This window comes from Pristiophorus japonicus, chromosome 7, assembly GCF_044704955.1.
Source record: "Pristiophorus japonicus isolate sPriJap1 chromosome 7, sPriJap1.hap1, whole genome shotgun sequence".
NCBI classification, from domain to species: Eukaryota; Metazoa; Chordata; class Chondrichthyes; family Pristiophoridae; genus Pristiophorus; species Pristiophorus japonicus.
Genome location: NC_091983.1, coordinates 147554457 through 147574163, shown reverse-complemented (window position 1 = coordinate 147574163; position 19707 = coordinate 147554457).

The window sequence follows — 19707 nt, the reverse complement described above, 5'->3', positions numbered from 1 at the left end:
ACCTGGATAGGCTAGGAGTCAGTCGTTTCCCTGGACAATTTGCCTGTACCCCACTGAAGGTACTCCATCATCATCATCATCATCATCATCATCATAGGCAGTCCCTCGGAATCGAGGAAGACTTGCTTGAGTACTTAGGTGGCTGAACAGTCCAATACGAGAACCACAGTCCCTGTCACAGGTGGGACAGATAGTCGTTGAGGGAAGGGGTGGGTGGGACTGGTTTGCCGCACGCTCTTTCCACTGCCTGCGCTTGATTTCTGCATGCTCTTGGCGATGAGACTCGAGGTGCTCAGCACCCTCCCGGATGCACTTCCTCCACTTAGGGCAGACTTTGGCCAGAGACTCCCAGGTGTCGGTGGGGATGTTGCACTTTATCAGGGAGGCTTTGAGGGTGTCCTTGTAACGTTTCCTCTGCCCACCTTTGGCTCATTTGCCGTGAAGGAGTTCCGAGTAGAGCGCTTGCTTTGGGAGTCTCGTGTCTGGCATGTGAACAATGTGCAGCAAGATACAGCAGGGGACTGGCAGCACTTCTACAGAATTCATGCCCCAAGTATAAGCAATCTTTGCCCCCTTTTTCCTGACCTTTTCCCCCTGGGAATGGGTGTTTCTGAAAGCAAAAGTTGGAAAATAGGCCTCCTAATGTCATCCAGGCCATTGGTGGGGATGGTACAATTGACCTCGATGTTACTTGGCTAAAACAGCAAAAAATCAGCTAAGATTCCCACTCTCTATTGCTATCCAGTGACCCGTTTGAAAGTGCATGTACATGGATGTCGGAGAGAACTGTATTTGGTTTGATTACGATGGTCGACTAGCTTGTCAACACTCGTTGTCTCGGCTCACACATGAAGAATGGCCATGTGGGTGAACTATCAGAGATATGGGGGCCTGGGGAGCATATCCGGTGTGGGTCGTTATCGTCAGCAGAAGGGAGGAGCTAAGGATGAGAAAAAATGACATTTCTTTTCGATGTTGATTTTTATTTTCACCTGAAATTTATTTTACTTTGACGTCAAAATCTGACCGCTTCCTATTGCAGTCTGCTTCCCATTGCACTCAATGTTTGATTTGTATTGAAGGCTGTATTTATCATTTCAGTCAAAAACGCACTTAGAAAAATGTCACTATTTAAATAATTATAATCATGATATTGTTGGATGATGAAGCAAGGCGATTTTTAGATAGTATTACCATGTCACCCAAACCCATTCTTCCATATTGTACAGCCGTGACCCTTTTTTGCCAAGCATACGCAAATGAAATGTTTGTATACAATATATCAAATTATAACTGAGGCACATATGACATCACTTCAGGGAAAGGAACAACATTATCCTTATTCATTTCATGTCCTTTTCTTTTGTTTCCCTGCCATATCTCTCTGGCTCTTCCCAGTTTTTGTTCCTGCAATCACAATCTCTTCACAACATTACGATGTGTGATTTCCTCAGAGTGAAGTGGGTGCCACTGGAACAACCATAAAGCTGATGAAACTATCAAATATGCCACCTACTGCGCTGAAAGTAAAGGGACAGTAAAAACCGACTATATAGAAGACTTGAATTAGTGTCATATGGAAAGTAGCACACTTAGTTTAAAAGTGCATCTATGCATTGTAACTGGAAAGTTATATTTTCTGTATGGATTTAATTTACCATTAGACTATTTTTGCCAGTGGACAAGAACATCAGTTCAGCCAATTATAAGCAAGTGGATCACATCAACTTAAGTAATAAGCTGTTTTCTTCAGTTACAAAGGCTAACAACAACTGCACAATAAGTCACATTTGGACTCAGGTTTATTCTGGACAATGAAGTAAATTGTGCTTTGCTATATGAGAAACAATAGATGAGATTGTAGTACTTATGCTGTGAATGTACCTGAAAGAGAGGAGAAGGAAAAAGTGACACATCAGTGGTGGAGGAGAAAAACCAGGGCACAGCTGAACTCTTGGGAAATAATTTACAGTTTCAGAATAAATTGCTTGGGTCTGTCCGAGAAGTAGTGCCGAAGATGATTTTGGCTCATCAGGGTTAAATGATTAAATTGCACCAATTAATAGTATCTAATTTGGAGGGGTCCTTAGTGACTGAAACCAATCTGCCTATAGTTATTAACCATTATTATTTTTGCTGGAGACTGTTCTAGGCACCAGGGAATAATTTTATTAGCATTAATCAGAGAATTAGTGTCATATGGAAAGTTCATCTGCATTCAGGAGATGATGGGGCCAAAATTGTCCCTTTTTATAAGGTCTCTGGGTCGGTGCAGAATGGCTGCTGAGTTTCCGTGGAGGGGCTGCCATTTAAAAAATGTCACTCCCTCAGATTTGGGACCACTCTGCCCGTTTTCCCTTACTGACCGGCAGGGACCCCTTCCCGAAATTGCCCCTTTCACAGAATTACCCCGTGGGAGCGGTGTCGCTGCTGCCGGAGAGCTTTTGCTGTCGGTATCCTCCCTGTGGCTTGGTGGTGCAGCCACCCTTAAAAGAGAGGTGGCGCTGCCGACGACGCAATGTTATTTTTTTTCTGTCAACCGACTGCCAGATTGGGCCGACATTTATAGCCGTGGGTTCAGCCAGGCCGCCAACAGGCAGCCTGGCACCCCCTCTTGGGTGCCAGGCCGCTGGCCCGGCCGAAACCCTCCCAGATGGCCCAGTGTTTGCCACTAAAGTGTCTGCAGAGTTTGCAGCGGCCCTCCCCTTTAACTGAAGGGCATGGATGTTGTGACGTACCAGCGCTGATGACTTTGAACGTCGACTACTCTGTTCCGCTCCCACTTCTGCTCCGATGATGAGGCTATTTCCACCCCACTCAAAAAAATATTTAAAATAAAATTCTCTAAGTGCTGAATTTCTCCGGTTTTCCTGCCCCAAGAGCGGTAGGTGCAACTCGTTTCGGGCAGTGGGCAATTTCGGCCCTGATGGCTCTCTTTTCCAGAGGTGAGCAAGTTGATCCAACTTCCCAGTAATCGAGAGAAACACGTAATCAACTGCATCATTTTCATGCCGTTCGTTATTTATTGGGTGGGGGGTAGTGAAAAAGGGTAGACTATCCAATGTGATATGCGCACTATCATTCCCTTTGTGTGCAGGTAGGCTGTGATGTTGTGAAAAATATCACCCTGATCAATGCCACATTTCAAAGTTCAATGCACACAGCTTGTTCATTCTGAACTGGCTACTTTAGAAATATAATTAACTGCAAGCCTGACTTTTACAGGGACAATGTGTGTGCCAGTGTAGATCTTTACAATTTATGTCCTATGAAGAATATTTGAACATCAAAGTAAACAATGTAGAAGTGAGTAAGCAAAAATTGGGGTTTCCAAAAAAAATGCCTATATGTCAATCTCATAGGCATCTCTCTGTCCCTAAACAATTACAGGATTCTGATCTAATCAAATTCATGTATTACCGAGAAATAGTGCCCGTGTACTGAGACCTGTGATAATTGTGTCACTTACCCATATAATGAAAAGTTGTGTCCATTGCATGTCACATCTTAAATCTGATTATCATGTCTTTACATCACACTTTAAATCTGTGTGCCACCTTTTAATATAAAAACAGAAAATGCTGGAAATCTCAGCGGGTCAGGCAGCATCTGTGGAGAGAAACCTGACCTACTGAGATTTCCAGCATTTTATGTTTTTATTTCAGATTCCAGCATCCGCAGTATTTTGCTTTTGTGCCATCTTTTAATGATTGGCTTAAATAGCCAGCATCTATTCATTTACCATTTTGATTTGCTGTGATAGCTTTGCCAACATGTTTAGATATCACTACCAGTCAAGAATGAGAAAACTCAAAAAATCGCTATCACCCCATCTAATATCTCCTTCCTTGACTTGGCACTCATATGTTTTCTTTACGCCACTGTGAAACACCTTGGGATGCCAGTCAGATTATTTATGCACAGCCAAAAGCTATACAGCATCGCTTTCCCCACTGAAGAGATCGTCTGTAATGTGAATCTGTCAAAAATGCATAGAGTAAAATGCAGTGACTGTAATCAAAGGATGAACCTTGACAACTTCATAACCGATGGTACATGGGGCTAAAATTTCCTTACAAATCACCCAGAAATACAGATTTCGTCGAAAAAAACACATTTACCGCCCAGATACCGTCCGGTGGTAAATTCCACAGTCATTACAGCCAGGCGGTATTAGATAGTGTCCGCCCATATATTACCGCCCAAAATGGAAATTTCATCATGAATTTCCGTTTACCACCGAACCTTAATACCGTCCTGAAAAAGCATGTCTTACTGGATCTTAAGTGGGCGGTATGGACACAGATCTGACAGGTTTGTTTGATATTACACAGATCTTTATAGTTCTCCACAGGTTGATGTATTTTTAAATGTATTGTAGTATTTTCTAGTGTTAGGCAATAATATAAATGGTCCAATAAAGCCTTATTTACTCCTTTAGTCTCTCCCACTCACATATATTCAAAAAGGAGTTAGATGAAGTCCTTACTACTAGGGGGATCAAGGGGTATGGCGAGAAAGTAGGAATGGGGTACTGAAGTTGCATGTTCAGCCATGAACTCATTGAATGGCGGTGCAGGCTAGAAGGACCGAATGGCCTACTCCTGCACCTATTTTCTATGTTTCTATTAGTCTTGCACCTCTATGTCTCTCTCTCGTCCCCCCCTGTCTCTCCTCTTCCCCCTCTCCGCCTCCCAGTCTATCCTCCTCCCAGTCTCTCTTCCCCCCGCCAGTCTCTCTTTTCCCCCTTCCCCCCCCTCCCCCCCAGTCTCTCTCACCTCCGCCCCCCCCGCAGTCTCTCTCTCGCCTCCCCCCCCCCCCCAGTCTCTCTCTCACTCCTTACAATGGTCTCACCCCCCCCCCCCCCCCCTGCCCACAGTGATCTCACCCTCTTTCTCCACCCACCAACACCGCCCCCCCCTCCCCCACAGTGATATCTGGCCTCTCATCAGTGCTTCTCGGGGGAGCGGAGCTTGACAGCCGCGCGCGCCTGCGCACAACTTGGGAGCAAAAGATTCCTGAGTTGATAGGCCTCCTCTGCCGCACACCGCCCGCTGCACTTCGCTCCCGCACCGCTTCACCGCCGCCGACATGGAGCACCCGAAAACTGTGGGAACGCACACCAGTGGCATTCCGGCGGTTGAAAATGACACAACCACCAGAACACTGTTAAGGATCGGGCGGGGGCGATTTAAAAGGAAAATCCAATCCATGTCGATGTAAGCTTTGACTGCTGCTGGAAAATCATCAATTTGATCAAAGTTGCTTTCTGATTTGATTGACATTTGCAAATTTTCCAGTAGGATGAAATTTCTGACACTACCAGTTACAGAATTCCATAGTGAGAGACCAGATTCTAAGGGATGCACTAACACTTGGTGTAACTGCCTTATCACAAAACGGGAAAGGCTCCTCTCGACATTACATTGGTCTCATGTAATTTAATTTTTTTTTTCTTTTACATTTTCCGATGTTTAAAATTGCCGGAATCTATGGACTTGTTACTTTTTAGGGGTAAATTCAATCTGGATTTGAAGTTCACCCTAACCTGAATTTATGCAGTTCAGTTTAAACTGGGCATGCTGTATTCAAGCTTTAGATATGCTCATCTGTCAGAACCATTTTCTACTAAAGTTCTATCAGAGCTGTGGTGAAGCAATTTGTAACATGCAGGCTTTAATACAGTAGTAGAAAATGCAATCCATACTGATCACTGCCCATTTACCTCTAGTACTGAAGGACACTAGTCCCAGAATAGTAGAATGCGGGATAGAAAGAAGTCAAATCACAACTATTAAAATAGGCAAAGAAATTGCCGTGCTTTCATTCTAATCTTGCAAAGTTCATTGGATTCTGGGATATTATAGAGCTGGAAGGTAGCAAACACTACATCCTTATTCAAAAAATGAAGGGCCAGTAATCTTAATGTCAGTGGGATAATTGCTTGAACCCATCATCAAGAACCGAGTATGTGAACACTTGGAAAAGTACCAGCTGATTAGGGAGAGACTGCATGGTTTTGTAAAAGTAGGTCATATCTAACTAACCTAACAGTGTTACTGACATGATGAATAGCAATGGATCAATGGATATAATATACAGCAATTTTCAAAAGACTTTTGATAAAGTTTCGTTAGCTGAAAATGTGGTGCATAGAATTGAAGGCAACATTGTAGTATGGATAGGAAATTGGTAGAAAGGAAGCAGAGAGTTGGGATAAAGGTTGGTGGGCAATTACAAGTGATAACCCTTAGAGATAAATGATGGGACCCACATTTTCATGCTATATATCAAATACCTGGATTTTGCAATACAGAGGTGTAAATCTAAGTTTGCAGATGATAAGCTTCTAGGCATAGGTCTGAATTTTCCTTACCAAGTTGGGTCAGGTGCATGCGGGAGCTGCTACTGCATTGTATTGATCAGCCCGCTATTCAGAGCGACGTTAGCGTAATGGCCCCTATTAAAGCAGGCATGCATATTTCCCGACCCTATTAAATGGTGCAGGCCTGATGACGTCATCGATGACTTATTTCCAGTCGGGATATTTAAAGCAGCCTTGGCCACTTCGTATTTCATGTAGAGTGTGGAGGGAATATTGGAGAGGAGTGTGTTGCTGCTGAGAATTATAAAAATGAGTTCACAAAGACAGAGGGCTGCACCCTGTTTTTCAGATGAATTCCTACATATTTTTGTGGAGGGAGTCAGAGCATACAAGGAGGTCCTTTTCCCTGCTGGTGGGCAGAAGAGACCTTCCCAAGAGATCAAAAGGGCATAGCTCCAAATTGCTGAGAAGGTCATCAGCAGGGATGTCATCAAGAGGACATGGGCACAGTGCAGGAAGCGATTCAATAATTTGATGAGATCAGGAAAGGTGAGTACAAAGCCACACTCAACTTCATCCTGCTGTGCCTGTCACCACATCCCCATCACTCTGCCTTCCCAGCCCTATCACTGCGCATCATTACTCACATCAAAGACCTTGTACGTCCTCTCTATTTACATACTCCCATCCCCATCTGTCTAACCACTCCTGACTCTTACCCTTATCCTAAATTAACACCACAGAAAGAGGCCATTTATCATTGGCATCACAGTCCGTCATAGTCACCCTCCAAGGATGTGACACATCCATTCCTTACACTCATTCCATCACTCTCACTCAAACTTCTGTTTTTTCCCTCCTTGCAGGAGAAGAGAGCCCACAACAACAGGGAGAGGGAGAGAACCGGAGGTAGACCTCCATCCTTCAAGTACCTTTACTGCAGCAGAGGAGGTGGCCCTGGAGGTCTCGAGTTTCAGAGCTGCTGGCGGTGGGAGATGGATACAGTGGGACCTCTCAGCAACCTGGTAACAGAATCACATCTCATACAGCCACATGGCATAGTGCAGTCACTCATATGGCACTGATGTCAGCAGCCAGTGAATGTTCATCATGTGCAAATTGATATCAGTACCCATTCTTGATATGAAATATCTAACTCATCTCTTTACTCTCCAGCCGGAGGAGGATGATGACCCCACAGTGCACCAGAGGCTGGAGGCTCCTCTGTCAGCAGATCCAAGCGCACCCAGCACCAGTGCAGATATGCACACCTCCAAGGGTCCTACGCAAGATAAAGTAGAGTTATCACTGGGCGTCTCTCAAGCCACAAATGAGCAAGAGCAGATGGTGTTGACAGGAACAGCAGTGGGAACTCCTAGCCGGAGAGCGCAGGATTCTACAGGCTCTGCTCAGCTGCATTCAGACGCTCAGCCTCTGGGGTCATCCAGAACGAGGGCAATGCTGGAGAGGCAGCAATAAATGCAGGGAGCTCTGACAGGTTGCAATGTCTGCAAATGTGCAGAAAATGAAGGCGTCCACCTCCAACATGAGCACCGCCATGTCGCAGGTGATGGGAACGTTGTGCTTTCCATGGAAAGGATGGCCACCTGCATGGAGCAGTTAATGCACCACTCACATGCTAGCTGTGGACAACAGAGGGCAGAAGCTCATAGACCTCCTCTCTAAGAGGGATATAAATGTAGACTTGGATCCTCATGACCCCACTGCTGTGCAGCAAGGTGCTCTCCAGCTCCTTGTTAGCAGCTAAATGCAGATGGCCCATGAGAAGTATGATGGTGAGAGGGGACATGGAAGTGGGGGCTCCTCGCAAAGCACTCGCACTTCACCCCCGTTGCATCCCCCTCAGTCAGAGCACCAGATGCCTCCTGGGATCGCAATGGACGAGACTGCCCCTGCACAGTCGCAGGAGGAGCAGACTTTGGCGGGGGCATCACTAGTTTGAAGTTCCAGAGGACATCCGCCAAAAGTGTCTGCTGTCATAGCAGGTAGGTGAGCGACTGCCTCTACCTCTGCTGAAGCCATGGGGGTTGCATCTCATAGAAGCAAGTGTAAGAAAATAATCGCACAAAAGTAGAAGTACAAGGGTAAACACATGGCTGTATAAAGAAGTGTTATTGTTAAGGTTCCATTACTGTTATCACATATATGGAAGAATTTATTTTCATCACTTTCCGGTCATGCCCATTGTTGTCTGCTACTTTGGAAATGGCTTTGTGAGTTCGAGTGAATGGTGAGACATAATGTAACCTCCAGCAATGGGGGTCAGTATAAAAGGAATGGCGTGGTTATTTTAGGAATGCTTTGTGCTGCTGTTGAGCGAGTTGGGGGTGTGGAATTGGGACAGCATGTGGCAGCCATATGGTTGCAATGCAGGAAGTTAAGTAAATTTGGCCATGATGAGGCCATCCCTGGCCTCTCGGACAGCAATGTGCTCCGCTACTGGTGCCATCTGGACCTCAAGTTCCTCCTGCTCCTCCTCCTTGTCTTGCAGCTGATGATCCTCTGCCTCCTCTGAAGAGGCTGTGTGCTATGTTGCACAGCATGCAGCAGATGATGACGACTCTAGAGCACCTGGATGATGCGTACTGAAGGGCTCTTCCATACCTGTCAATACATCTGAATTGCATCTTCAGTATCCCGATTGCTTGCTCTATTACACACCTCATCGTCATTTGGCTTTGATTGTAGAGCTCTTCAGTCTCATTGCTTGGCCTGCTCAAGTATGTTATGAGTCACATCTTTCGTGGATAGCTCTTGTCACCAATCAATCAGCCGGAAAGTGTGTTTGACGGTTGGAAAAAATAGAGGGTGGACTGGTGCAGGATGAACAAGTCACGACAGCTGCCAGGGAATTTGGTGCACAAATGCATGATCTTCCTAGGGTTGCAGACAAGCTGCACATTGAGGGAGTAGCCCTTGTGGTTCACAGACACTCCTGGGTTATGTCGGGGTGCACTGATGGCCACATGTGTGAGTCGAAGATGCCCTGCACCCAAGAGAAGCCAAGCGCACGCTCACTAACACTGGCTTCATCAGTGACAAAGTTCACATAATTGGCTAACTTTATTAAACACGGTGACCTGTGTGATGCATCTGTGAGTGACTGACTGCGAGATGTTGCAAATGTCTCCTGCAGATCCCTGAAGGAGCCTGAGGCAAAGAAGTTGAGGGTGCTGGTGACTGACAGCCATTGGTAAGGAGTCGACTCGATCCTCTGGGCTGCAAGTTTTGCTCCAGCAAACTGAAAATGTCTGCGATGACCTGGCACAATGGCTTGAGTCTCCTTTGGCACTGCTACTCAGTCATGTTGAGGAAGCTGTATACCCTGTGTTGGGGTTGTCGCCTCTGGCGTGCTGCAGCCCTGCACTGATACCCTCTGTCCTGTGGATCAAGTCATTGAGGAGGCGGTTGGTGGTGATGCTGCTGCTGCTGGTGGGGCTCATCGTGAGGACCAAGGTAAAACAGTATAAGTGGCACCCATGCTGATTTAATAGATGGCAGGTCAAGTAGAGATCAGAGGACTAATCTATCAGTGTTATGATGGGTACAAGCAATGTGGTGAGAGTGGCTTCTGAGGTTGCAGAAAAGACTTGCAAACTCTAGACAACTAAATCTGTGCTCAAAATGGAGTCAGTAAGAGCCTTTTCCTCAGGCAAGTAAGCAGGTATCATGCGGGAGTATTTATTTAGATTCCCATGTTCTGCAGTAATGATTTTGCTCATTGGCCCTGAGCTTCCACCTCAGGTTGACAGACATAATTCCGAAGCTTTGTGATTCCTATGGTCATCTAATAAAATCAAAAGGTCTGGTTAAAATCCCAGTTAAGAGTCTCACAACAAGGATTTAATGAGCTTAAAATGGTTGTGCAACTCTGCCATTCGGGTCCGTGGCACGCTGGCAAACGCACTCGAGTTAAAAGCACGAGAAGGCAGGATGATGGCACATTCCCAACATGCTTGCAATTTCTGCAACTTTTACTGCTGACCTTCTCCAGACCCGCACAGGAATATTCCGGACGTAGCAAATTGTGAAAATGGAGCAGAAAATTGCAAAAGAACGTTGGTTAAATGAGTGGGTGGGACAACTAACCTGTAGTAAGGAAGCGGATGTGAGGTGTGAGTATTTGTGATTTAAAAAAAATATCATTTGTTCAGCTCCCAGAACTGTCACTCGCCTTACTTTCACTGGCGAGGTTTAGCAAGCCCGGGAATCCTGTGGACAGCCAGCACGCGGAGGCCAAGCACAAACAGCTGAAGGAGTGTGCGACAAACCAAGCACCCCACCTACCTGTCCCTTCAACCATCACCTGCCCCACCTGTGACAAAGACTGTAGATCCCACATTGGTCTCATCAATCACTTTAGAACTCGTATTAGTGTGGAAGCAAGTCATACTCTACTCCCAGGGGACTGCCTAAGAAGAAGGAGTTCAATGTAATGAAGTGTGCGATAGTATAATTTGGGCATACAAAATGGCAAAGAATCTAATGGTGAAGCACAAGAGGAAAATTAAACAAAGGATTTGGAATAAAAACAGAAAATGCTGGAAACACTCAGCACATCAGGCAGCATCATCAGTGAGAGAAACCGATTTAATGTGCTAAATTTTTATTTTGATGAGTGCGTGGGTTTGTGAGCGGGTGGGCAGTTAAAAGTGCTGAAATTGACTGAGACTGGAAGTGGCTTCAACCCGCTGATTTCCATCTTTAACTCGGGTGCGTTAGTCAGCGCTCCAGAGACCCTTTGGGAGAGGCAGGTGGCCTAATTAAAGCAATTTACAGATTGCTAAGAGGTTATTAACAACATTTGTTACTTGATGTTGCTGCTTTTACTGGCTGTCCACCGATTCCCGGGCCTGCTGAACCTCACCAGTGAAAGGAAGTTGAGAGCAGAGTGACTGTTCTGGGAGCTGAACAAATGATATCTTTTTTTAACAAATCACACATTTGCACCTCACATCTGCTTCCTTGCCGAAAGGAAAGGCTCTTGCTGACACCATTTGTGCTGAGCATTTTCCTTCAGTACTTTGCAGGTGATTTCTACAACTTCGGAAGTCACATTCACTACATTGGAAGTCATTCTCTACATTGGAGGATTATGCCTCTGTTCTCTCATATATCAGATCAGCATGGATGCTGCTTATGCTATTTCACCTTGGACCTCAGATGAGGACCAAGATGAGCCTCGACATCAGAAGCAGCAGCAACCTTCTCCTCATCGACCTGCCACTCCACAGGAGAGAGCAGTTGAGTGCACCTCGCATGAGGTGATACCCCCAACACAGGGTATATTGGCAGAGGATCAGCTTCCTGGACTTGACTGAACAGCAATGCCTCAAGAGGTTCAGGTTATTGTGGTCGTGGCAGACATTTGTACCCTGCTAGAAGAAAACCTACTGCCAAATGGACCTGGTGGACACACGTTACCAGTGGCTTTCAAAGTCACCAGTGTCCTCTACTGAATCAGCTCAGGCTTTTTCCGGAGATCTTCAGGAGACATAGAAACATAGAAAATAGGTGCAGGAGTAGGCCATTTGGCCCTTCGAGCCTGCACCACCATTCAATATGATCATGGCTGATCATGCAACTTCAGTACCCCATTCCTGCTTTCTGTCCATGCCCCTTCAACCCTTTAGATGTAAGGGCTGCATCTAACTCCCTTTTGAATTTATCTAACAAACTTGCCTCAACAACTTTCTGTGGTAGAGAATTCCACAGGTTCACAATTCTCTGAATGAAGAAGTTTCTCCTCATCTCGGTCCTAAATGGCTTACCCCTTATCCTTAGACTGTGAACCCTGGTTCTGGACTTCCCCAAACATTGGGAATATTCTTCCTGCATCTAACCTGTCCAATCCCATCAGAATTTTATATGTTTCTATGAGATCCCCTCTCATTCTTCTAAATTCCAGTGAATATAAGCCTAGTCAATTTAATCTTTCTTCATGTCAGTCCTGCCATCCCAGAAATCAGCCTGTGAACCTTCGCTGCACTCCCTCAATAACAAGAATGTCCTTCCTCAGATTAGGAGACCAAAACTGTATACAATATTCAAGGTGTGGCCTCACCAAGGCCCTGTACAACTGCAGAAAGACCTCCCTGCTCCTATACTCAAATCCTCTTGCTATGAAGGTCAATATGCCATTTACCGCCTGCTGTACCTGCATGCCAACTTTCAATGACTGATGTACCATGACACCCAGGTCTCGTTGCACCTCACCTTTTCCTAATCTGTCACCATTCAGATAATATTCTGCCTTCCTGTTTTTGCCACCAAAGTGGAGAATCTCACATTTATCTATATTATATTGCATCTGCCATGCATTTGCCCACTCACCTAATCTATCCAAGTCACCCTGCAGCCTCTTAGCATCCTCCTCACAGCTTACACTGCCACCCAGCTTAGTGTCATCTGTAAACTTGGAGATATTACATACAATTCCTTCATCTAAATCATTAATATATATTGTAAATAGCTGGGGTCCCAGCAGTGAACCTTGCGGTACCCCACTAGTCACTGCCTGCCATTCTGAAAAGGACCCGTTTATTCCTACTCTTTGCTTCCTGTCTGCCAACCAGTTCTCTATCCATGTCAATACATTACCCCCAATACCAAGTGCTTTAATTTTGCACATTAATCTCTTGTGTGGGACTTTGTCAAAAGCCTTTTGAAAGTCCAAATACATCACATCAACTGGTTCTCCCTTGTCCACTCTACTAGTTACATCCTCAAAAATTCTAGAAGATTTGTCAAGCATGATTTCCCTTTCATAAATCCATGCTGACTTGGACCGATCCAGTCTCTGCTTTCCAAATGCGTTGCTATATTACATCTTTAATAATTTATTCCAGCATTTTCCCCACCACTGATGTCAGGCTAACCGGTCTATAATTCCCTGGTTTCTCGCTTCCTCTTTTTAAAAAGTGGAGTTACATTAGCTACCCTCCAATCCATAGGAACTGATCCAGAGTCTATAGAATGTTGGAAAATGACCACCTATTTCTAGGGCCTCTTCCTTAAGTACTCTGGGATGCAGACTATCAGGCCCCAGGGATTTATCGGCCTTGAATCTCATCAATTTCCTTTACACAATTTCCCGCCTAATAAGGATTTCCTTCAGTTCCTCCTTCTCAATACACCCTCGGTCCCCTAGTATTTCCGGAAGATTATTTGTGCCTTCCTTCGTAAAGACACAACCAAAGTATTCGTTCAATTGGTCTGCCATTTCTTTGTTCCCCATTATAAATTCACCTGATTCTGACTGCAAGGGACCGACATTTGTCTTCACTAATCTTTTTCTCTTCACATATCTATAGTATCTTTTGCAGTCAGTTTTTAACTTCTCTGCAAGCTTCCTCTCATACTCTATTTTCCCCCTCCTAATTAAACCCTTAGTCCTCTGCTGAGTTCTAAATTTCTCCCAGTCCTCAGGTTTGCTGCTTTTTCTGGCCAATTTATATGCCTCTTCCTTGGATTTAACACTATCCCTAATTTCCCTTGTTAGCCATGGTTGAGTCACCTTCCCATTTTATTTTTATGCCAGACAGGGATGTACAATTGTTGAAGTTCATCCATTTACAGGATCTTGCAGTCGGCTGCCCACAAATGCATCACCCAGGTGACCGATGCCATGTTTGACAAGGCAGACACTTATGTACACTTTGACAGTGATGAAGCCGGTGTTACTGAATGGGCATTTGGCTTTGTAGCCCGGTATGGCTTCCCACTGGTGCAGGGCATCATAAACTGCACACACCTCCCCATCAAAACACTCCCAGGTGACCTAGGAATGTTTGTGAACCATAAGGGCTTCCACTCCCTCTCTGACACTGCTGTCCTTGTCTCCACTATCTGCTTTTGCTCACATGCAATGTATGAGACACCAGATGACAACACTACTATCTCACTTAATGGGCCCATTGATGTGTGTGTAACTGCGCTGGTGCTTGGTGTACACGAGATGTGTGACGATGCATTCTCGGAGACTGACCTCTTCTGAGGAGGAGTCTTCTGGTTGGGCAGTGCAAGGGACATTTGATGGGCCTGTGAGAGAATAAAGACATGAATTAGAATTGTTATGATGTTTTAAGTTACCATTATGCACATGATTATATTTCACTGGCTGCTGACATCAAGTCAGCATGAATGACTGTTGTATGTCATGTGGCTGTGTGATATTTAATTCTGTCACCAGGTCGCTGGGAGGTCACCCTCTCTCCATCTCCCACCGCCAGCAGCTTTGCAACAAGGCTCAGTTCCAGGGCCGCCACCTCTGATGAAGTCTCTCCCGGGTGTTCTATGCTCTCTTCTCCTGCAAGGAAGGAAACACGAGACCTTTGAGTGAGAATCACGGAATGAGTGAAACGGATGGATGGGCATCATCTGTTGAGAGTGATTATGAGGGAGAGACGTAACATTGTATTAAGGTAAGGATGAGTGCATAGATGGTGAGGGATGGGTGCACCTGCAACGTAGGTTGGTATGAGGAGTGATGTACAGGAGTAGGATTGCGAAGGCAGAGTGAGGATGTTGGGATATGAGACACATCAAGATGAAGAACAATGTGGCATTATATTCACCTTTCCTGACGTCATGAGGTTTTCGACACTATATCCAGGTTCTGCGAACAGCACTCCTGCTGCTCACTTCTTCAGCGATCGCCAGCCATGATGCTTTGGTCTCCTAATCTGACGAAGGACATTCTTGCTATTGAGGGAGTGCAGCGAAGGTTCACCAGACTGATTCCCGGGATGGCGGGACTGACCTATCAAGAAAGACTGGATCAACTGGGCTTGTATTCACTGGAGTTCAGAAGAATGAGAGGGGACCTCATAGAAACGTTTAAAATTCTGATGGGTTTAGACAGGTTAGATGCAGGAAGAATGTTCCCAATGTTGGGGAAATCCAGAACCAGGAGTCACAGTCTAAGGATAAGGGGTAAGCCATTTAGGACCGAGATGAGGAGGAACTTCTTCACCCAGAGAGTGGTGAACCTGTGGAATTCTCTACCACAGAAAGTTGTTGAGGCCAATTCACTAAATATATTCAAAAAAGAGTTAGGTGTAGTTCTTACTACTAAGGGGATCAAGGGGTATGGTGAGAAAGCAGGAAGTGGGTACTGAAGTTGCATGTTCAGCCATGAACTCATTGAATGGCGGTGCAGGCTAGAAGGGCTGAATGGCCTACTCCTGCACCTATTTTCTATGTTTCTATGCGTTATTTGTCTGTCCAACTCTCCTCTTCCCATCAGCAGGGAACAGGATGTCCCTGCAGACCCTGACTTCTTGGGAGTAATATTTCCAAGCATGCATATTTTAAGCCTGCTAATTTCAGGTTAGAGCTTTATCAACTTTTTCCAACAATACCAACTCCACTCCAACAACCTGTCTTCCATATCCACCAGCCTTCAAGTGATACCTGTCCATTGCTCCTTTTCAATAGCTCAGCTGAAGTTGAATCATCCGTGACGTCATTGGGTCCTCTACAGTTAATTGGTCAGGAAACCCCAAAGTCTGATTCAATTGCAGCAGCTTCGTTAAAAAGCCAGTGCAAAACACGCATCTCCAACATCCAGGTTCCCGATGCGATCCATGGCACCACCGCCCCCCCCCCCACCCGCCCCCCACAACTGCCATCACGACTGAAAGGTAAAAATTCAGCCCAATGTTTCAGTTCGATGACCTTTCATCAGGTCTAAATGGAGGAAGATTCCAATAAAATACCTTGCACACTAATTAGGAACCAGTAGTATGCATCAAAATATATATAGAAGCAAATATAAAAACAGAGTAAAATATATCAACATTGTATAAAAGAAGTACTAAACAATAATACAGAACCAGAGCCACTGCTATATCTGCAACATCTAAACAAAGTGCTTAAAGAGCTACAGAAGCCGGAAGCTACTGCATCAGTGAGAGAGAGGGACAAATTGCATTGAAATAAATGTGACTGTTTTATACCAGTTAAATGTCGAGGCCACATAACAGTTGAATTAATTAATTTTACTATGATATTGGAAAAAAAAATGCTCTCCCTAAGCTATGACCTCATCACCTGCCCTGCCCGCTGTCTGGATTTGGTTTTAACAAAAGGCTACAATACTACCTGCAGGAAATGTGTCCTTTGTAATCCAACATTTTCAATGGCTCAAAAAGCTTTATTATTTACAAATTGAGAGAAGGGGGAATGGGGTTCTCTCATGTACAATTAGGCTTGCTTTCCCCCCAAAGTCTAAAGAACATAACTGTACATGTGTACATTTTTAAATTTGGCTAGGTTTATTGACCATCCACCGCCTCAAAATTAAAACTCGGATTTCAAGTTCTTTAATTTCTTCTTCGGCTTGAACACAGACCTTGGAGCCAGATCTGGGTGAATGCAATTAGAGTGGATCACAAGCAGAGTGACAGAATTTGGTGATAGCAGGAATTCAGTGGAGGCGAGGAAAGCGGTTGAGACATCTAACTGAAAAGGAGGAATTAAACCATGGAACCCAAGAAAAGTAAGTTAATGGACCAGAGAGTGGACCTGCGGGAGAGCGTGAGGAGCAGCCTGAGATAAAGAGAGGCCGGGGGTGGGGGGGGGGGGGTGGTGTGGTGTGTGAGGTGACCAGAACAAGGGAAGGAGCTGATTGGTGAATAGCTGGTGATTGTTTAAGTCATGAGTTTATTTCTGTTAAATTAGTTAATAGTCTATTAAATAAAAGCATGGCAGAGCACCTTGGTCTCATGGAATTCACATCTTGTGCCATATGAGAACTCCAGGAAGCTTCCCGTGTCCAGGACAACCACATGTGTAGCAAGTGTCGTCAGCTGGAGGAGCTCGAGCTCTGGGTTTCAGAGCTTGAACAGCAGCTGGCGTTACTGCGGTGCATCTGTGAGGCTGAGTGCTACGTAGATAGCACGTTTCAGGAGATGGTAACCCTGCAGGCAGAGAGAAAATGGTTGACTGCGAGGCAGACAAGGAGTCCAGGCAGGTACTGCAGGAGTCCTCTGAGTGCATCTCTCTCTCTCTAATCAGTCTTCTGTTCTGAGTACTGGTGACGGTGATGGTTGCTCTGGGGAGTACAAACAGAGCCAAGTCCACGGCACCACAGGTGGCTCAGCTATGTGTGGGTGGGGGTGAGGGTGTGCAGGGGAGGAAGATCAGGAAAGTAATAGTGATAGGGGATTCAATATTTAGGGGAACAGACAGGTGTTTCTGCGGCCACAGACATAATTACAGGATGGTGGGTTGCCTCCCTGGTGTCAGGGTGAAAGATGTCACTGAGCAGCTGCAGCACATTCTGAGGGGGGAGGGTGAACAGCCAAAGGTAGAAAGAAGGATGAGGTTCTGTAAGAAGATTTTAGGGAGCTAGGAAAAAGATTAATTTAAAGAACCTCAAAGGTAGTAATCTCCGGATTGCACCCAGTGCCATGAGCTAATAGGTTGATAGAGCAGATAAATGTGTGGCTGGAGAGCTAGTGCAGGAGGGAGGACTTTAGATTCCTGGGGCATTGGGACCGGTTCCGGTGGAGGTGGGACCTGTACAGGCTGGACAGTTTGCGTCTCAACAGAGCTGGGATCAATATTTAAGGAAAATGTTACAGTGCTGGAGAGAGGAGGTGCAAGGACAGAATCTATTTGGTTTGAGTTAAGAAACAATAGAGGTGCCATTACACTACTAGGTGTATTCTATAGGCCACCAACTAGTGGGAAGGATATAGAAGAGCAAATTTGCAGGGAAATTCCAGAGAGGTGCAAGAACTATAGAGTGGTGATAATGGGCCATTTCAATTATCCTACTATAGACTGGGATAGTAATAGTGTGAAGGGCAAGAGAGGGGGAAGGATTTCTGAAGTGTGTTTAGGAGAACTTTTTTGATCAGTACATTTCCGGCTCAATGAGGAAGGAGGCATTGCTGGATCGGGTTCTGGGAAATGAGGTGGGTCAAGTGGAGCAAGTGTTAGTAGGGGAACATTTAGGGAACAGTGATCATATTATCATAAGGCTTAGATTAGCTATGGAAAAGAACAGGGAGCAATCTAGAGCAAAAATATTTAATTGGAGGAAGGTCAATTTCATTGGGTTGAGAACGGATCTGAACCCAGGTAAATTGGGATCAAAGATTGGCAGGCAAAACTGTAGTGGAACAAAGAGCTGCCTTTAAAGAGGTGATGGTTTGGGTACAGTCGAGGTACATTCCTACGAGGGGGAAAGGTAGGGCAACTAAAGCCCAGAGCTCTTGGATAACAAGAGATAGAGAGTAAGATACAACAGAAAAGGAGGTGTATGACAGATGTCAAGTTGAGAATAAAAATGAGAACCAGGCTAAATATAGAAAGTTCAGAGGGGAAGTGAAAAAGAAAATAAGAGGGGCAAAGAGAGTATGAGAGTAGACAGGCAGCTAACTTAAAAGGGAATCCAAAAGTCTTCTATAGGCATATAAATAATAAATGGTAAGAGGAGGGGTGAGATCAATTAGCGACCAAAAAGGAGACCTACTCATGGAGGCAGAGAGCTTACTGAGGTACTAAATGAGTACTTTGCATCTGTCTTCACCAAGGAAGAATATGCTGCCAATGTCATAGTGAAAGAGGAGGTCATTGAGATACTAGATGGGCTAAAAATTGATAAAAGGCTGGCAGTACTTAAAGTAGATAAGTCACCAGGACTGTATGGGATGCAACCTAGGATGCGAGGGAAGTAAAGGTGGAATTTGTGAAGGTACTGGCCATAATCTTCCAATCCTCCTTGGATACGAGGGGTGGTGCCAGAGGACTGGAGAATTACAAATGTTACACCCTTGTTCAAAAAAGGGTGTAAGGATAAACCCAGCAACTACAGGCTAGTTTAACCTTGGTAGTGGGGAAACTTTTAGAAATGATAATCCGGAACAAAATTAACAGTCACTTGGACAAGTGCAGATTAATTAAGGAAAGCCAGCACGGACTTGTTAAAGACAAATCATGAGTAACTAACTTGATTGAATTTTTTTATGAGATAACAGAGGATTGATGAGGGCAATACGGTTGATGTGGTGTACATGGACTTCCAAAATGTGTTTGAGAAAGTGCCACATAATAGGCTTGCCAAAAAAGTTGAAGCCCATGGAGTAAAAGGAACAGTGGCAGTATGGATACAAAATTGGCTCAGTGTCAAGAAACAGAGAGTAGTGCTGAATGGTTGTTTTCCGGACTGGAGGAGTGGTGTACCCCAGAGTTGGTACTCGGACCACTGCTTTTCTTCATCTTCAAATTTTGAACACCTCTATATATATCTTGGAAGTATAGTGAACAGTGAGGAGGATAGTGATAGACATAGACAGGCTGGTGGGGTGGGCGGACATGTGACAGATGAAATTTAACGCAGAAAAGTGAGA